The sequence below is a fragment of the Oncorhynchus nerka genome, linkage group LG22 (assembly GCF_034236695.1).
Source record: "Oncorhynchus nerka isolate Pitt River linkage group LG22, Oner_Uvic_2.0, whole genome shotgun sequence".
Classification (NCBI taxonomy): domain Eukaryota; kingdom Metazoa; phylum Chordata; class Actinopteri; order Salmoniformes; family Salmonidae; genus Oncorhynchus; species Oncorhynchus nerka.
In genome coordinates, this window is record NC_088417.1 from 36087654 (window position 1) to 36108633 (window position 20980).

Sequence of the window (20980 nt, forward strand, 5' to 3'; positions counted from 1 at the left end):
TGTGTAAAGTTCAGTACAACGTTTCCTCATGGTTCTATTTAAAGTCATGTTGTTGGCTTCCCAAGTGGCACGGTGGTCTAAGGCACTGCATCGCAGTGCACAAAATATAACTACATACTCGGGTTTGATCCCAAACTGTGTCACAACCGGTAGTGACCGGGCTGTCCCATAGGGCGGCGCACAATTGGCCCAGCATTATCCTGGTTAGGGGAGGGTTTATACCGGGGGGGTTTACTTGGCTCATTGAACTCTAGCGATTCCATGTGGCGGACCGGGCGCCTGCAGGCCGACTTCGGTCAACAGTTGAACAGTGTGTCCTCTGACACATTGGTATGGCTGGCTTCTGGGTTAAGCAGGTGGGTGTTAACAAGCGTGGTTTGCGGGTCATGTTTCGCATGCATGACTCGGCCTCTCCTGAGCCTGTTGTGGAGTTGCAGCGATGAGACAAGATTGTAATTGGATCGCAAATGGATAACACGAAATTGGAGGTAAAAAAAGAATACACACATATATATATATATGCATATATAATAAAGTAATGTTGTCAAATTGTCCTCAGAATGTTAAGAAAACTTTCCATAAAAAATATGATAAAACATTCATAACGTTCTAGTGCTGAGCTATTAGAAATTTGGAGGTCGATTCAGTTTCTTTCGGTTATTAAAAATAATCTTGATTTTCGGTTCCGATAATGTTTTTAGGCACTATGCATTTTGTGGGTTGAATGCTGAAACAACACAGAATATGATGGTAGTGATTGCTCATTACTGTTTATCCCTTATTAAGCATCAATTATTCACATTACTTTACTTTAGTAAGATTTTTTATTTTTTGTGTATATAACCTTGGCTCATTGCACTCTACCCCCATTAAAAACTGTAATATCTTATGCTTCACAGAGTCGTGGCTGAATGACAAAATTATCAACATACAGCTGACTGGTTATACTCTGTATAGGCAGGATAGAACAACGGCGTCTGGTAAGACAAGGGGCGGCGGACTACGTATTTTTGTAAATAACATCTGGTGCACTATATCGAAGAAAGTCTCGAGGCTTTGCTCACCTAAGGTAGAGTATCTCAGGATAAGCTGTAGACCACACTATCTACCTAGAGAGTTTTCATCTGTATTTATCGTAGCTGTCTACATACCATCAAAGACCTATGCTGGCACTAAGACAGCACTCAATGAGCTGTATTCCACCAAAATCAAAAAGGAAAATGCTCACCAATAGGCGGCGCTCCTAGGGCCGGGGAAACTTCAATCCGTTTTACTAATTTTCTATCAGCATGTTATAATATGAAACCAGAGGCATAAAAAGCTCTCCCTCGCCCTCCATGTGGCAAATCTGACCATAATTATGTTCTCCTGATTCCTGCTTAAAAGCAAAAATTCCAGTAGGAAGCACCCGTGAGTTGGTCAATAAAAAAGTGGTCAGATGAGGCAGATGCTAAACTACAGGACTGTTTTGCTAGCACAGATTGGAATGTGTTCAGGATTATTCTGATGGCATTGAGGAGTACACCACATCAGTCATTGGCTTCATCATTAAGTATATCGATGACGTCGTCCCCACGGTGACCATAAGGTCATACCCAAACCAGAAGCCATGGATTAGAGGCAACATAAACACTGAGCTAAAGGGTAGAGCTGCCGCTTTCAAGGAGCGGCATTCTAACCCGGAAGTTTATAAAAAAAGCATGGATACATTTTTTGGCATCATTTTTGGACAGAAAGTTTCTGATTTTTGCAATGTTACGTAGATGGAAAAAAGCTGTCCTTGAAACAGTCTTGATATGTTCTTCAAAAGAGAGATCAGGGTCCAGAGTAACGCCGAGGTCCTTCACAGTTTTATTTGAGACGAATGTACAACCATTAAGATTAATTGTCAGATTCAACAGAAGATATCTTTGTTTCTTGGGACCTAGAACAAGCATCTCTGTTTTGTCCGAGTTTAAAAGTAGAAAGTTTGCAGCCATCCACTTCCTTATGTCTGAAACACATGCTTCTAGTGATGGCAATTATGGGGCTTCACCATGTTTCATTGAAATGTACAGCTGTGTGTCATCCATATAGCAGTGAAAGTTAACACTATGTTTTCGAATGACATTCCCAAAAGGTAAAATATATAGTGAAAACAATAGTGGTCCTAAAACGGAACCTTGTGGAACACCGAAATGTACAGTTGATTTGTCAGAGGACAAACCATTCACAGAGACAAACTGATATCTTTCCGACAGATAAGATCTAAACCAGGCCAGAACTTGTCCGTGTAGACCAATTTGGGTTTCCAATCTCTCCAAAAGAATGTGGTGATCGATGGTATCAAAAGCAGCACTAAGGTCTAGGAGCACGAGGACAGATGCAGAGCCTCGGTCTGATGCCATTAAAAGTTCATTTACCACCTTCACAAGTGCAGTCTCAGTGCTATGATGGGGTCTAAAACCAGACTGAAATATTTCGTATACATTGTTTGTCTTCAGGAAGGCAGTGAGTTGCTGCATAACAGCCTTTTCTAAAATCTTTGAGAGGAATGGAAGATTCGATATAGGCCGAAAGTTTTTTATATTTTCTGGGTCAAGGTTTGGCTTTTTCAAGACAGGCTTTATTACTGCCACTTTTAGTCAGTTTGGTACACATCCGGTGGATAGAGAAACATGTATTATGTTCAACATAGGAGGGCCAAGCACAGGAAGCAGCTCTTTCAGTAGTTTAGTTGGAATAGGGTCCAGTATGCAGCTTGAAGGTTTAGAGGTCATAATTATTTTTATCATTGTGTCAAGAGATATAGTACTTGAGCGTCTCTCTTGATCCTAGGTCCTGGCAGAGTTGTGCAGACTCAGGAGAACTGAGCTTTGAGGGAATACGCAGATTTAAAGAGGAGTCCGTAATTTGCTTTCTAATAATCATGATCTTTTCCTCAAAGAAGTTCATGAATTTATCACTGCTGAAGTGAAAGCCATCCTCTCTTGGGGAATGCTGCTTTTTAGTTAGCTTTGCGATAGTATCAAAAAGGAATTTCGGATTGTTCTTATTTTCCTCAATTAAGTTAGAAAAATAGGATGATCGAGCAGCAGTAAGGGCTCTTCGGTACTGCACGGGACTGTCTTTCCAAGCTAGTCGGAAGACTTCCAGTTTGGTGTGGCGCCATTTCTGTTCCAATTTTCTGGAAGCTTGCTTCAGAGCTCGGGTATTTCCTGTATACCAGGGAGCTAGTTTCGTATGAGAAATGTTTTTAGGGGTGCAACTGCATCTAGGGTATTGCGCAAGGTTAAATTGAGTTCCTCAATTTATAAATTGGTTAACTGATTTTTGTCCTCTGTCGTCCTTGGGTAGACAGAGGGAATCTGGAAGGACATCAAGGAATCTTTGTGTTGTCTGTGAATTTATAGCATGACTTTTGATGTTCCTTGGTTGGGGTTTGAGCAGATTATTTGTTGCAATTGCAAACATAATAAAATGGTGGTCCGATAGTCCAGGATTATGAGGAAAAACATTAAGATCCACCACATTTATCCCATGGGACAAAACTAGGTCCAGAGTATGACTGACAGTGAGTTGGTCCAGAGACATGTTGGACAAAACCCACTGAGTCGATGATGGCTCCGAAAGCCTTTTGGAGTGGGTCTGTGGACTTTTCCACGTGAATATTAATGTCACCAAAGATTAGAATATTATCTGCTATGACTACACGGTCCGATAGGAATTCAGGGAACTCAATGAGGAACGCTGTATATGGCCCAGGAGGCCTGTAAACAGTAGCTATAAAAAGCGATTGAGCAGGCTGCATAGATTTCATGACTAGAAGCTCAAAAGATGAAAATGTTTTTGTTTTTTTGTAAATTGAAATATGCTATCGTAAATGTTAGCAACACCTCTGCCTTTGCGGGATGCACGGGGGGATATGGTCACTAGTGTAGCCTGGAGGTGAGGCCTCATTTAACACAGTAAATTCATCAGGCTTAAGCCATGTTTTAGTCAGGCCAATCCCATCAAGATAATGATCAGTGATTAGTTCATTGACTATGATTGCCTTTGAAGTAAGGGATCTAACATTAAGTAGCCCTATTTTGAGATGTGAGGTATCATGATCTCTTTCAATAATGACAGGAATGGAGGAGGTCTTTATCCTAGTGAGATTGCTAAGGCGAACACCGCCATGTTTAGTTTTGCCCAACCTAGGTCGAGGCACAGACACGGTCTCATGGGGGATAGCTGAGCTGACTACACTGACTGTGCTAGTGGCAGACTCCACTATGCTGGCAGGGTGGCTAACAGCCTGCTGCCTGGCCTGCACCCTATTTCATTGTGGAGCTAGAGGAGTTAGAGCCCTGTCTATGTTGGTAGATAAGATGAGAGAACCCCTCCCAGCTAGGATGGAGTCTGTCACTCCTCAGCAGGTCAGGCTTGGTCCTGTTTGTGGGTGAGTCCCAGAAAGAGGGCCAATTATCTACAAATTCTATCTTTTGGGAGGGGCAGAAAACAGTTTTCAACCAGAGATTGAGTTGTGAGACTCTGCTGTAGAGCTCATCACTCCCCCTAACCAGGAGGGGGCCAGAGACAATTACTCGATGCCGACACATCTTTCTAGCTGATTTACACGCTGAAGCTATGTTGCGCTTGGTGATCTCTGACTGTTTCATCCTAACATCGTTGGTGCCGACGTGGATAACAATATCTCTAAACTCTCTACACTCGCCAGTTTTAGCTTTAGCCAGCACCATCTTCAGATCAGCCTTAACGTCGGGAGCCCTGCCCCCTGGTAAACAGTGTATGATCGCTGGATGATTCGTTTTAAGTCTAATACTGTGGGTAATGGAGTCGCCAATGACTAGAGTTTTCAATTTGTCAGAGCTAATGGTGGGAGCCTTCGGCGTCTCAGGCCCGTAACGGGAGGAGTAGAGACGAGAAGACTCGGCCTCTGACTCCGACTTGCTTCTTTATGGGGAAAACCGGTTGAAAGTTTCTGTCGGCTGAATGAGCGACACCGGTTGAGCATTCCTACAGCATTTCCTTCCAGAAACCGTGTGAAAGTTGTCCGGCTGCGGGGACCGTGAGAGGGGATTTATACTAACGTTAATATCTGTACTTACTGGTGGCACAGACTCTGTTTTATCCTTTTCCACACTGAAATTACCCTTGTCTAACGATTGCGTCTGAAGCTGGGCTTGTAGCACAGCTATCCTCTCCGTAAGGCGATCGTGCGACTGCAATTAGAAGGCATCATGTTAATGTTACTACTTAGCTGGTGTCCCCCAGGGCTCTGTTCTAGGCCCTCTCCTATTCTCGCTATACACCAAGTCACTTGGCTCTGTCATAACCTCACATGGTCTCTCCTATCATTGCTATGCAGACGACACACAATTAATCTTCTCCTTTCTCCCTTCTGACGACCAGGTGGCGAATCGCATCTCTGCATGTCTGGCAGACATATCAGTGTGGATGACGGATCATCACCTCAAGCTGAACCTCGGCAAGACGGAGCTGCTCTTCCTCCCGGGGAAGGACTGCCCGTTCCATGATCTCGCCATCACGGTTGACAACTCCATTGTGTCCTCCTCCCAGAGCGCTAAGAACCTTGGCGTGATCCTGGACAACACCCTGTCGTTCTCAAATAACATCAAGGCGGTGGCCCGTTCCTGTAGGTTCATGCTCTACAACATCCGCAGAGTACGACCCTGCCTCACACAGGAAGCGGCGCAGGTCCTAATCCAGGCACTTGTCATCTCCCGTCTGGATTACTGCAACTCGCTGTTGGCTGGGCTCCCTACCTGTGCCATTAAACCCCTACAACTCATCCAGAACGCCGCAGCCCGTCTGGTGTTCAACCTTCCCAAGTTCTCTCACGTCACCCCGCTCCTCCGCTCTCTCCACTGGCTTCCAGTTGAAGCTCGCATCCGCTACAAGACCATGGTGCTTGCCTACGTAGCTGTGAGGGGAACGGCACCTCAGTACCTCCAGGCTCTGATCAGGCCCTACACCCAAACAAGGGCACTGCGTTCATCCACCTCTGGCCTGCTCGCCTCCCTACCACTGAGGAAGTACAGTTCCCGCTCAGCCCAGTCAAAACTGTTCGCTGCTCTGGCCCCCCAATGGTGGAACAAACTCCCTCACGACGCCAGGACAGCGGAGTCAATCACCACCTTCCGGAGACACCTGAAACCCCACCTCTTTAAGGAATACCTAGGATAGGATAAAGTAATCCTTCTCACCCCCTCCTCCCCCTTAAAAGACCTAGATGCACTATTGTAAAGTGGCTGTTCCACTGGATGTCATAAGGTGAAAGCACCAATTTGTAAGTCGCTCTGGATAAGAGCGTCTGCTAAATGACTTAAATGTAAATGTAATGTAGCTTCGGCTGTTGGAGGTCCTGACGAACCATGTCCAGATAAAGCGTCCGGAGTGAAAAAGTTGAGGGAAAAAACAAAAATATAAACGGTAATTAAAAAGTAAAAACCGTAAAGTTGTCAGGTAGCAAAGTAGGTTGGCAACAAAATGCACAGCAACACGTAAACAAGTCTGCAAGTTGTGACCAGAAATGGCCGAAAATGGCGTACCAGTGACGTGAGGAGGAACCCGTGTGTGTCCCCCAATACATTTTTGGGGCTGCCTCTTGGGCTTCCTACCGCGCCGCCGTGCTGACTCCATTCGCCGTTATCCCTCCTCACACTGCTCCAGAGAATCCCAGGCGGGCTCCGGCACTCTTCCTGGGTCGGCCGCCCACCTGTCTATCTCCTCCCAAGTAGTGACCTCATCCAGATCTCGCTCCCAAGTCCATAAGTCCTGATTACACTGCTCCTGCTGCCTGTCACCACGCTGCTTGGTCCTGTTGTGGTGGGTGATTCTGTATGTCTATGTTAGTTGCTTGTGTCAGCACAGTTCTTATTATAGCTTCACGGCCGTTATTCGTTTATTGTTTTGTATTCAGTGTTTAGTGCTTTCTTTAATTAAAAGTATCATCATGAACACATACCATGCTGCATTTTAGTCCGCTTCTTACGACGATCGTGACACCAACAAGTACTCAGCGTATGTGGGAACTCTTTCAAGACAGTTGAAATAGCATTCCAGGTGAAGCTGGTTGAGAGAATGCCAAGAGTGTGCAAAGTTGTCATCAAGTGGCTACTTTGAAGAAACTAAAATATATTTTGATTTGTTTAACAATTATTTGGTTACTACATGATTCCATATGTATTATTTCATTGTTTTGATATCTTCACTATTATTCTACAATGTAGAAAATAGTGAAAATAAAGAAAAGTCCTTGAATGAGTAGTTGTGTCCAAACTTTTGACTGGTACTGTATGTGTTGTGATAATTGCGTTGTTTGCTCTATAACCGGTCAGTTAGTTCATATGCCTTGCAACCGTGATATACTGTATGCCTAAGACCAGGACAATAAGAAGACAAAGTGTCAGAAGAAATTCAAACATATCTTTGTTTCATCACAAAACTGGAGAGCAACCTCTGTTCGGTAAAGTGCACAAAGCATATTGCATGTTACAAACAGTTACATGACCTACAGCATGGTCCTGCAAGTTTATGTTCCCTACATTTTCGGGCTACTAAACAACTATGGATTACTGCAAGTCACAAAGAAAACAGGAACTCCCTCCACTATTCCAGCACCATTTCAACATCATCAAATCACCTGTGCTCGGTCTACTACAGTGACAACTAAAAGATAACAAAAACAATTATTGCCAATCTTTTTCGATAAAAAAACAAAACAATTACTGCCAATCAACGTAAGCTAAATATGATGTGGCTGTCGATGGTTCTGATTTGTTGTGTATGTGTGTATGGATGCGTTCATGCAAGTAGAAAAAACATGTTGCCACACACTTACTTGTAGAGATATGCCAATGTTTCATGTTGACGAAACAGTCTATGACTCTGTCATACAGCACATGCTTTAATTTGTTGTTGTCCCAAGCTACCCGGCTGAAATGGTTGCTCGATAGTCTTTCTTTCATGGGTAATGTTAGCTAGTTAACATTAACCTTCTACATCTAGCTACATACTGTATTGAACAGCCATCTTCTCAGTCCAGGGGCACAATGTATTTATGGTTGGATCGAAATCGCTGTTATAATAATTGGCCAGTACAGATAATTAACCCTTTCATGCGTGAGTTCTAAATATCTCTAACGGTCGCCCCAGCGTGAGTTTTTTTATGCACGTGATGTTAGAATGTTCTCTCCATTCCAGAATGTGATTGATACGTAACAGTACATTTTATCCGCGCTGCCCTCAAACTAAAGCACGCAGCCTGTTTATATTTATAGGTTGTTTTAACTTCAATTTCAAATGATTTTCAAAGAAGTTTTTATTTTCTAAAAACAGTTTGAATTTAGGTGTGTTACGCCTCCTCATTCATTCACATAAAAATAGTAATTTTTACTTTTGCGGATAATTACATTTTTGGGACATTTCTGACACGGACAAAATTCCCCAAGCACTACCCAATTGTTTGTGCAGTTCACGTCTGCAGACATTTGCTCATCTCCCGTCAGAACAGGATCTGCACACGTGTTCACATTTTCTATTCCACATTTCTATTGTAGCGTACTGTATGTATGGAGCATAATATATTTGTGTATATTCTTTATCACCGCGGACACGTGAGGTAACGTTACTCATTTTATAACCTTTATGGTGTTATAGTCAATCGTGCTTACGTAGCCACATTCTTCTATTAGCTCTGTAAAACAATGCTAAATGCGTCAGAGAAGTATTATCTTGTGTTGCATTTTGAAGCTACCATGGCCTTATGACTCTCAAGTGGTGCAGCGGTCAAAGGCACAGCACATCAGTACTAGAGGCGTCACTACAGACTCCCTGGTTCAAATCCAGGCTGCGTTTCCATCAAAGTAAGTGCCTTATTACGTTATAATAGTTTTTTTATTTATTTTATTTATTTTTTATTTCACCTTTATTTAACCAGGTAGGCTAGTTGAGAACAAGTTCTCATTTGCAACTGCGACCTGGCCAAGATAAAGCATAGCAGTGTGAACAGACAACACAGAGTTACACATGGAGTAAACAATTAACAAGTCAATAACACAGTAGAAAAAAATGGGCAGTCTATATACAATGTGTGCAAAAGGAATGAGGAGGTAGGCGAATAATGCAATTTTGCAGATTAACACTGGAGTGATAAATGATCAGATGGTCATGTACAGGTAGAGATATTGGTGTGCAAAAGAGCAGAAAAGTAAATAAATAAAAAACAGTATAAAAACAGTATGGGAATGAGGTAGGTGAAAATGGGTGGGCTATTTACCAATAGACTATGTACAGCTGCAGCGATCGGTTAGCTGCTCGGATAGCTGATGTTTGAAGTTGGTGAGGGAGATAAAAGTCTCCAGCGATTTTTGCAGTTCGTTCCAGTCACAGGCAGCAGAGTACTGGAACGAAAGGCGGCCAAATGAGGTGTTGGCTTTAGGGATGATCAGTGAGATACACCTGCTGGAGCGCGTGCTACGGATGGGTGTTGCCATCGTGACCAGTGAACTGAGATAAGGCGGAGCTTTACCTAGCATGGACTTGTAGATGACCTGGAGCCAGTGGGTCTGGCGACGAATATGTAGCGAGGGCCAGCCGACTAGAGCATACAAGTTGCAGTGGTGGGTGGTATAAGGTGCTTTGGTGACAAAACGGATGGCACTGTGATAGACTGCATCCAGTTTGCTGAGTAGAGTGTTGGAAGCCATTTTGTAGATGACATCGCCGAAGTCGAGGATCGGTAGGATAGTCAGTTTTACTAGGGTAAGCTTGGCGGCGTGAGTGAAGGAGGCTTTGTTGCGGAATAGAAAGCCGACTCTTGATTTGATTTTCGATTGGAGATGTTTGATGTGAGTCTGGAAGGAGAGTTTGCAGTCTAGCCAGACACCTAGGTACTTATAGATGTCCACATATTCAAGGTCGGAACAATCCAGGGTGGTGATGCTAGTCGGGCATGCGGGTGCAGGCAGCGATCGGTTGAAAAGCATGCATTTGGTTTTACTCGCGTTTAAGAGCAGTTGGAGGCCACGAAGGAGTGCTGTATGGCATTGAAGCTCGTTTGGAGGTTAGATAGCACAGTGTCCAATGACGGGCCGAAAGTATATAGAATGGTGTCGTCTGCGTAGAGGTGGATCAGGGAATCGCCCGCAGCAAGAGCAACATCATTGATATATACAGAGAAAAGAGTCGGCCCGAGAATTGAACCCTGTGGCACCCCATAGAGACTGCCAGAGGACCGGACAGCATGCCCTCCGATTTGACACACTGAACTCTGTCTGCAAAGTAATTGGTGAACCAGGCAAGGCAGTCATCCGAAAAACCGAGGCTATTGAGTCTGCCGATAAGAATATGGTGATTGACAGAGTCGAAAGCCTTGGCGAGGTCGATGAAGACGGCTGCACAGTACTGTCTTTTATCGATGGCGGTTATGATATCGTTTAGTACCTTGAGTGTGGCTGAGGTGCACCCGTGACCGGCTCGGAAACCAGATTGCACAGCGGAGAAGGTACGGTGGGATTCGAGATGGTCAGTGACCTGTTTGTTGACTTGGCTTTCAAGACCTTAGATAGGCAGGGCAGGATGGATATAGGTCTATAGCAGTTTGGGTCCAGGGTGTCTCCCTTTGAAGAGGGGGATGACTGCGGCAGCTTTCAATCCTTGGGGATCTCAGACGATATGAAAGAGAGGTTGAACAGGCTGGTAATAGGGGTTGCGACAATGGCGGCAGATAGTTTCAGAAATAGAGGGTCCAGATTGTCAAGCCCAGCTGATTTGTACGGGTCCAGGTTTTGCAGCTCTTTCAGAACATCTGCTATCTGGATTTGGGTAAAGGAGAACCTGGAGAGGCTTGGGCGAGGAGCTGCGGGGGGTGCGGAGCTGTTGGCCGAGGTTGGAGTAGCCAGGCGGAAGGCATGGCCAGCCGATGAGAAGTGCTTATTGAAGTTTTCGATAATCATGGATTTATCGGTGGAGACCGTGTTACCTAGCCTCAGTGCAGTGGGCAGCTGGGAGGAGGTGCTCTTGTTCTCCATGGACTTCACAGTGTCCCAGAACTTTTTGGAGTTGGAGCTACAGGATGCAAACTTCTGCCTGAAGAAGCTGGCCTTAGCTTTCCTGACTGACTGCGTGTATTGGGGCTATTCGATGCTATTGCAGTCCGCCACAGGATGTTTTTGTGCTGGTCGATGGCAGTCAGGTCTGGAGTGAACCAAGGGCTGTATTTGTTCTTGGTTCTGCATTTTTTGAACGGAGCATGCTTATCTAAAATGGTGAGGAAGTTACTTTTAAAGAATGACCAGGCATCCTCAACTGACGGGATGAGGTCAATGACCCGGGCCAGGTCGATTAGAAAGGCCTGCTCACAGAAGTGTTTTAGGGAGCGTTTGACAGTGATGAGGGGTGGTCGTTTGACTGCGGCTCCGTGGCGGATACAGGCAATGAGGCAGTGATCGCTGAGAACCTGGTTGAAGACAGCGGAGGTGTATTTGGAGGGCCAGTTGGTCAGGATGACGTCTATGAGGGTTCCCTTGTTTACAGAGTTAGGGTTGTACCTGGTGGGTTCCTTGATGATTTGAGTGAGATTGAGGGCATCTAGCTTACATTGTAGGACTGCCGGGGTGTTAAGCATATCCCAGTTTAGGTCACCTAACAGAACAAACTCTGAAGCTAGATGGGGGGCGATCAGTTCACAAATGGTGTCCAGGGCACAGCTGGGAGCTGAGGGTGGTCGGTAGCAGGCGGCAACAGTGAGAGACTTATTTCTGGAGAGAGTAATTTTCAAAATTAGTAGTTCGAACTGTTTGGGTATGGACCTGGAAAGTATGACATTGCTTTGCAGGCTATCTCTGCAGTAGACTGCAACTCCGCCCCCTTTGGCAGTTCTATCTTGACGGAAGATGTTATAGTTGGGTATGGAAATCTCTGAATTTTTGGTGGCCTTCCTGAGCCAGGATTCAGACACGGCAAGGACATCAGGGTTAGCAGAGTGTGCTAAAGCAGTTAGTAAAACAAACTTAGGGAGGAGGCTTCTGATGTTGACATGCATAAAACCAAGGCTTTTTCAATTGCAGAAGTCAACAAATGAGGGTACCTGGGGACATGCAGGGCCTGGGTTTACCTCCACATCACCCGCGGAACAGAGAAGGAGTAGTATGAGGGTGCGGCTAAAGGATATCAAAACTGGTCGCCTAGAGCGTTGGGGGCAGAGGATAAGAGGAGCAGGTTTCTGGGCATGGTAGAATATATTCAGGGCATAATGCGCAGACAGGGGTATGGTGGGGTGCGGGTACAGCGGAGGTAAGCCCAGGCACTGGGTGATGATGAGAGAGGTTGTATCTCTGGACATGCTGGTTGTAATGGGTGAGGTCACCGCACGTGTGGGAGGTGGGACAAAGGAGGTAACAGGGGTATGCAGAGTGGATCTAGGGGCTCCATTGTGAACTAAAACAATGATAACTAACCTGAACAACAGTATACAAGGCATATTGACATCTGAGAGAGACATACAGCGAGGCATACAGTAATCACAGGTGTTGAATTTGGAAAGCTAGCTAAAAACAGTAGGCGAGGCTAATCAACTAGCACAACAAACAGCAGGTAAAATGGCGTTGACTAGGCAACGGGGCCGACAGGTAAAACAAACAAGCAGAATGGAGTACCGTGATTAATGGACAGTCCAGCGTGCGTCAGCTATGTAGCCAAGAGATCAGTGTCCAGGGGGCAGCGGTGGATGGGCAGGGAAGCTGGGCTGGCGAGTGTTATCCAGGTTTTTAAAAAAAAACTAACAATGACTAAATAGCTTGTAGCTAGTTAGCTGGTTAGCGTCTGGAGGTTCTTGAGTGTGTCATGAAAATAAAATTAAAATTAAAAGTAACAGCGATTCCGTATCACATTGGGTGAGGCAGGTTTCCGGAAGGTATAAACAAATTAAAAATCAAAAAGAGATAGAAAGTAAATGGGTTCAGAGAGTGATTGGGACGCGGTGGTTCAGACGGTTAGCAGGCCTGTGCTAACAAGTTAACAGTTCGTAGGCCCGGGCTAGACAAGGTAGCAGTTAGCGGACCGGAGCTTGACAAGCTAGCCGTTAGCAGGCCGAATTAGCAAGCAGGGAGATAGCGAGGGCTAGAGAGTTAACGTTTGGGGGACGTCGCGATGGGGTGATTCTGTTTATTCCTCTTCATGCGGTGACATCGACAGACCGGTCGTGGGCCCGGGTAATTGTAGCCCAGGAGTATGCTACAGGTGCTCTAGTACGCTAGGTGAGCTGGAGACACAGCGATTCAGAAAGCTCGCGGGCCTTGGCCAGCAGCAGATGGATCTTTGGCGATGTCGCAACGGAAAAGCCTGTTGAAACCACCTCGGACGATTATGTCGGCGGACCAGTCGTGATGGATCGGCGGGGCTCCGTGTCGGCAGTAGAGGGTCCAGGCCAATTGGCAAAATAGGTATTGTTGGACCTCTTCGGCTAGTCGGGAGATGGGCTTAGCTCGAGGCTAGCTCAAGGCTAACTGGTGCTTGCTCTGGGACAGAGACGTTAGCCAGGAGTAGCCACTCGGATTGCAGCTAGCTAGTTGCGATGATCCGGTGTAAAGGTTCAGAGCTTGCGGTAGGAATCCGGAGATGTGGTAGAGAAAAAGCAGTCTGATATGCTCTGGGTTGATGTCGCGCTGGTGTCCTAGTTAGCTTTGAAGACCGCTAGCAGTGGCTAGCTACTAGCTAGTAGCTAGTTAGCTGGCTAGCTTCTGATGAGGGTTCCGGTATAGTATAGAAAAAGCAGATCCGTACCACATTGGGTGATGCGGGTTGCAGGAGAGTGTATTCAGCCTGTAGTTGGAAAGTGAGATTAAAATATGTACGAAATATATACAGAAAAAAAACAAAAACAAGGAGAACTATATTTACTCTATATTTACACCAGACAGGACGGGACAAGACAAAACACACGTCCGACTGCTACGCCATCTTGGTACCTTACCTAACTATTACCTAATAATAGTTTCCGTATGCCGTTTCTGCTGTAGCTGTAGATCATAATATATTCCTTATAACTGCGGACACGTGAGGTAACGTTACACATGTTATAACCTTTATGGTGTTATTGTCAATCATGCTTACCTAGCTACATTATTCTATTAGCTCTGTAAAATGATGCTAGTTGCGTCAGAAAACTATTAGCTTGTGTTGTATTTTGAAGCTACCCTGGCCTTATGACTTCCAAGTGGCGCAGCGGTCTATGGCACTACAGACACCCTGGTTCAAATCCAGGCTGTTTCACAACTGGCTGTGATTGGGCGTCCCATAGTGCAGCGCACAATTGGCCCAGCGTTGTCCGAGTTTGGCCGGTGTAGGCCATCATTGTAAATACTAATTTGTTCTTAAATTACTTGCCTAGTTAAAAGATATGACCATGGTTTGTTTATTTGGTCTATTCAGCATAGCTCTGTTCTGCCCTGCCTTGCCCCCTTGTGGAGCTCAAAAGTTAATTTCTTACTGTTATAACTCAAATCTGTGATTTTGTCAATGCAATAAACTATTTTTTTATAGCAGTGTTTATTATGTTACTTCTTTGTAGTATTGTTTTATTGCTATATCCTTATATTGTATTCTAATGAATAATTCCTCTTTATTCTGTACTTTCAGAAACCAGAAACATTATTTGTCAATATCATAACTGGAGCTGGACATCTTTGGAGCTGAAGAATGAGGACAGCTTTTGTATGCTAACGTACACTCCTTAACAGTTGTACTGGATGAAAACACAGCAAGAAAACACATATGCCAATATGTAATATTAATCTATTTTATTGCAGTACTGGTAGTTGGTTCAACAACTTGTTTTACTAGAGGACAAAACACTGAATATGCATAACCCATATTTAATATCCATGCAGTGACTGAACAACAACTGCATTTCCACCCCCATCTCTAAGGCATAGTATCATGGCTGCAACAACACTGAATGGCGCAGAGTGGGAGTTTACGTGGTTGACTGCCGGCACGCGCTACTTGTATCAATAAATCACTATCAGAAAATGTTTTGTGTGGTAATTATTTGTGTATTTACGATTTTATTCACATGTTTTCAATTCTAGGTGACAAATCATGCATTCCGATTCCTGCACAGATTGTAATGGGCACATATTATGTGTGTAAAATACCTTTTTGAAGGTTGTACTGATTATGATGAGCTAAGCTAATTCCAGCTGTGTATCCATGTTTGTTGACATACAATGCATTCTGGGATTCACGTCTGTTTGACCAAAGATGTTATAACAAAATGAGGTGAGTAAGAGTTCACTAATTATTTGAGTACTTCCGGAAATTCATGGTGGGATGTGAACTACGGTAGATGACACGCCCCTTCAACATGCATACTACAAACAGACCAAACTCATCTCGTCTTCTCTTATTATCTTCGGTTTCTGTGAGGAAAAAATCCATGGCTGCGCGCTGAAACTAATGTCGGATTACTTTCGATTTCTATAAAGTGTTTTACCTAGTTATTTCGATCAATGGTGAGCTCACTCACCCGTGATGTGATTAATTATATACAGTAATTGCTATTAGCTAATTCATATTGTAGTTTACGTCAGCCGAGAGTTAGAAAATATGATTGCTTGTGTTGGGTCAATCTTTCCTCAGCGCTAGGACAAATGTAGCCTACATTTTTCCGGTTAGGATGATTGTGTTATGCTATATATTCTGTGAATATCTGAACAATGCATCCAAAAATAAACTGCTGACATTCTGGACATAACTTTGTAAGGACTGTGTTTGTGTAAATAGTTTGTGAAAAAAGTGTGGCCAGCTCAAACGCTGATTGTTGCGTCATTCGAAACTGCCGTTCTAAACGAGCATTCTAAATGAGTGTTCTAAACACACGGGTGTGATCGTACGCTTCAGGGACCACTGTAGAACGATCACAACGGTGTGATGGTACGTGTGAAAGGGTTAAGTACAACCACAAGTCCAAATTTCTATCTCCATCCATAGCTAATTTAGGAAAGGGACAACTTTAGCTAGCTAGCTATCTACCGGAGGATGACAACACAACGTGGTGCAACAATTCAAGTTGTTTCTGTCGATGACCAATTTCTCTGTGATCTGAGTGAAGCCAAATCCAAACTCGTGTTCCTTTACAGTTTTTTTGGCGCGCCCAGACTATTCACAGTTGAGCTCACTCAGTTTAGCTCAATGCTGATTGGCTGTTATTTAATATGTTTTTATCAAGGGATGCCAAATACTCGCAAACTTCCCTTACATTCAATGCTACGAGCGGCAACAATGTCATACTCTTATGAACAGACACCATCAGATAGATGATCTACACATGCATAGACAGAGGGGAGCTGTTTCGCTAAAATGGATGCTTTCAAGCTCCTGCGAATTGAAGGAAAATAATAAAAACACAGAAAGATAAATCAATATTTTTTTCTTCGTACATTTTTTGGGGAAGCCTTCCCTTGGCATCAATTAATACATGCCACTGATGAAGACCAGGCCATAAATGCAGTTGATGAGGCAAGGAGACAGGATGTAAGGATACAAGGAATGATGAATTCTGAAAAAAATACAAATAAATTGTCCAACTCGACCTGTCACAAAAGTAAAACTCCAGCCAACATGTTTAAAAAGGTCAAGATTCAAGACTTTGTGCTTTACCGCTAAAATTATTATATAGAATTCTTGCCACCAACAACATTTTAAATTTTAAATATTTGGGGCATAAAATCATCGAGGCTCTGCAGATTTTGTTGTGAGGATACAGAATCAATAGAGCATTTATTTTTGGTATTGCCCTCAGGTAGCCTGTTTCTGGTCTCAGGTTCAGGAATGGCTGAAAATGCATAGCATTGATCTAAAATTGACCCTAGAAATAGTACTGTTAGGAGATCTGGAGAGACCGGGTCAGTCAATTACTAATATACTAATACTCTTAGAAAAAGTATTTATCTTCTGTAGATTCTATTCGATTAGATAGATTGAAATTTTACGTTAAACATCATAAACACCACAAAGTGGGTGGCCAGCAGAGATAGATGGGATGGGCTGAAGGAAGCTGAGGGTGTCACGACTTCCGCCGAGGTTGGCTCTCCTGCCCGTTCAGGCGGTGCTCGGCGGTCGTCGTCACCGTCCTACTAGCCACTACCGATCCCTTTTCGTGTATCTGTTGGTTTTGTCTGATTGGTTTCACCTGTGTGTTGTTTAGTTAATTAGTGTCTGTATATAATGTAGGTTGTCCCACCCTTGTTTTGTGCGGGATTGTTTATTTTGTCATTCATTTCGTCTGTCGGTGTTATTGTGTTTCTTATTCTCCGGTTAGTCTGTTATCCTGTGTTGGATAATTTCACCCTGTGTGTGTTTGGGTTGACAGTGTTTGTTTTGTTCACCGGAGAATAAACTTTATATCGCTATCTGCTCTCTGCGCCTGATTCCACCCACCTTGATTAGACGTGACAGAATCCCGCACCACCATGGAATCAGCAGGAGCAGCAGCGTCTCCTCTCCCATCGATGGAAAAGAGGGTCCTCCATCATACCAGCGTGCTTCACCGGATTGGTTCTGCTATGGACCAAATGATGGAGAGAATGGATCGATGGGAGAGGAGTGGCCTCCCCACCTCATCTCTAGCAACCCCTTCTCCAGCACCTCCTGTTTCTGCGACCACATCTGGCTCTGGGGCTCTTCGGCTGACACTCCCACGGGAGTTTGACGGATCGGCGGCTGGGTGCCAGGGTTTCCTCCTTCAGCTGGAACTATACCTGGCTACCGTGCATCCTGCTCCCTCTGGAGAGGAGAGCGTGTGCGCCCTCGTCTCCTGCTTGACTGGGCGAGCCCTCGAGTGGGCCAACGCAGTGTGGAATGGTCCGGACTCAGCTAAGGATAATTACCCAGAGTTCACCCGCCGATTCCGAGCTGTTTTTGACCATCCACCCGAGGGTCGGGCGGCGGGTGAACGGCTGTTTCACCTGCGTCAGGAGACGAGGAGCATACAGGATTTTGCCCTAGAGTTTAGGACTTTGGCAGCAGGAGCAGGATGGAACGACAGGGCCTTGATTGATCATTTTAGATGTAGTCTCAGTGAGGATGTCCGCAGGGAGCTGGCATGTCGGGACACCACATTCACACTGGATGGACTTATCGATCTGGCTATCCGTCTCGACAACCTGCTGGCAGCTCGCGGGCGTTCAGATCAGGTCCTGTCGTTTCCAATCCCCAGCCCCCCTGTTCCTATCCATATGGAATTAGGAGGTACGGCTTCAAGGGGGACCGGAGGAGGAGTGTCCTCCTGCACCAGTTGTGGTCGACGAGGGCACACGTCCGACCGGTGCTGGAGGAACTCATCTAGGAGTCGGGAGGACAGGCGGAACACTGCTCGATCACCCCAGGTGAGTAAGCACCAAACTCATTCAGAGCTTCCTGTCGGTCATGTGTTTGTATTGATTTCTTTCCCTGGGTTTTCCCCCTCTCTACAGCATAAGGCGCTAGTCGATTCAGGCGCAGCTGGGAATTTTATGGATCTTGGGCTTGCGTTTAGGCTAGGGATTCCCCTGGTGTCGTTAGAACGACCTTTCCCCGTGCACTCCTTAGATAGCCGACCATTAGGGTCAGGAGTAATTAGGGAGGCTACGGTGCCGCTGGACATGGTAACGCAGGGTGATCATAAGGAACAAATTAGCCTGTTCCTTATAGATTCACCTGCGTTTCCAGTGGTGTTGGGGGTTTCCTGGTTAGCTCAACATAACCCGGTGATTTTCTGGCGACAGGGGGCTCTTAAGGGGTGGTCAGAGGAGTGTTCAGGTAGGTGTATAGGAGTTGCCGTTGGTGCGACTACGGTGGAGAGTCCAGACCAAGTTTCCACCGTGCGCATTCCCTCTGAATGTGCCGATTTGGCTATCGCCTTCAGTAAAGGGAAGGCGACCCAATTACCACCTCATTGTCGAGAGGACTGCGCGATAAACCTTCTGGAAAACGCTGCACTTCCTAGGAGTCACGTGTATCCATTGTCCCAGGAGGAGACAGTTGCGATGGAAACATATGTTTCCGAATCGCTGGGACAGGGGTACATTCAGCCCTCCATATCACCCGTCTCCTCAAGCTTCTCTTTTGTGAAGAAGAAGGATGGAGGTCTGCGTCCGTGTATTGATTATAGAGGTCTAAATTCCATCACAGTGGGGTTTAGTTACCCACTACCTCTCATCGCTACGGCAATGGAATCATTTCACGGGGCGCGATTCTTCACAAAACTGGACCTGAGGAGCGAGTATAATCTGGTACGTATCCGGGGAGGAGATGAGTGGAAAACCGCATTTAGTACTACTTCTGGTCATTATGAGTACTGCGTCATGCCATACGGGTTGAAGAATGCTCCAGCCGTTTTCCAATCCTTCGTAGATGAGATTCTCCGAGACCTGCTCGGGCAGGGAGTGGTAGTGTACATTGATGACATCTTGATCTATTCTGCCACACGCGCGGAGCATGTGTCTCTGGTGCGTAAGGTACTTGGGTGACTACTGGAGCATGACCTGTATTGCAAGGCGGAGAAATGTGAGTTTTTCAAACAGTCCGTTTCCTTTCCGGTGGTATCGTATTTCCACCTCCGGGGTGGTGATGGAGGATGATCGCGTTACAGCCGTGCGTAATTGGCCGACTCCGACCAGGGTGAAAGAAGTGCAGCGGTTTTTAGGGTTTGCCAATTACTACCGGAGGTTTATCCGGGGTTTTGGTCAGGTGGCTGCTCCAATCACCTCACTGCTGAAGGGAGGACCGGTGCGCTTGCGCTGGTCAGCAGAGGCGGGCAGAGCTTTCAGTCGTCTGAAGGAGCTGTTCACCAATGCGCCCGTGTTGGCGCATCCGGACCCCTCTTTAGCGTTCATAGTGGAGGTGGATGCGTCCGAGGCTGGGGTTGGAGCCGTGCTGTCCCAACGCTCGGGCGTGCCATCCAAACTCCGCCCCTGTGCTTTCTTTTCGAGCAAGCTCAGCCCAGCGGAGCGAAACTATGATGTGGGGGACCGGGAGTTGTTAGCAGTAGTCAAGGCTCTGAAGGTGTGGAGACATTGGCTTGAGGGGGCTAAATACCCTTTTCTCATCTGGACTGACCATCGTAATCTCGAGTACATCCGGGCAGCTAAGAGACTAAATCCACGTCAGGCTAGATGGGCCATGTTTTTTACTAGGTTCCAGTTTACCCTCACATATCGGCCAGGCTCCTAAAACACCAAAGCTGACGCACCGTCTCGCCTCTATGATACCGAGGAACGGTCAGTAGAGCCAACTCCCATCATTCCAACGTCATGTCTCATGGCACCGGTGGTATGGGAGGTGGATGCTGAGATAGAGAGGGCCTCACGGTCAGAGCCGGCTCCTCCTAACTGTCCAGTAGGGACCAAGTACGTGCCGAGGGTGGTCCGGGACAAGCTGATTAGGTGGGCTCATACTCTTCCCTCCTCGGGTCATCCTGGTATCAAGAGGACAGTGCAGAGTCTGAGAGGAAGATACTGGTGGCCCACACTGGCTAAAGACGTGAGATTTTATGTCTCCTCCTGCTCAGTGTGTGCTCAGAGCAAGGCTCCTCGGCACCTACCTAGAGGGAAATTACAACCCCTCCCCGTTCCAAAACGGCCGTGGACACATTTATCTGTGGATTTTCTTACCGACCTTCCCCCGTCCCAGGGAAGTACTACGATCCTGGTCGTTGTGGATCGGTTTTCTAAGCCCTGTCGGAAGCTGGGGCCGCAGTGTGTGGGGCCGTTCAAAGTCCTGAGGAGAATAAACGAGGTGTGTTATAGGTTACAACTTCCTAGGTATTACCGTATTAACCCCTCGTTTCATGTGGCAGTTCCACTGGATGTCATAAGGTGAACGCACCAATTTGTAAGTCGCTCTGGATAAGAGCGTCTGCTAAATGACTTAAATGTAAATGTAATGTTTCTCTCCTCAGGCCGGTGGTGGCTGGTCCCCTGCAAGAAGGTGA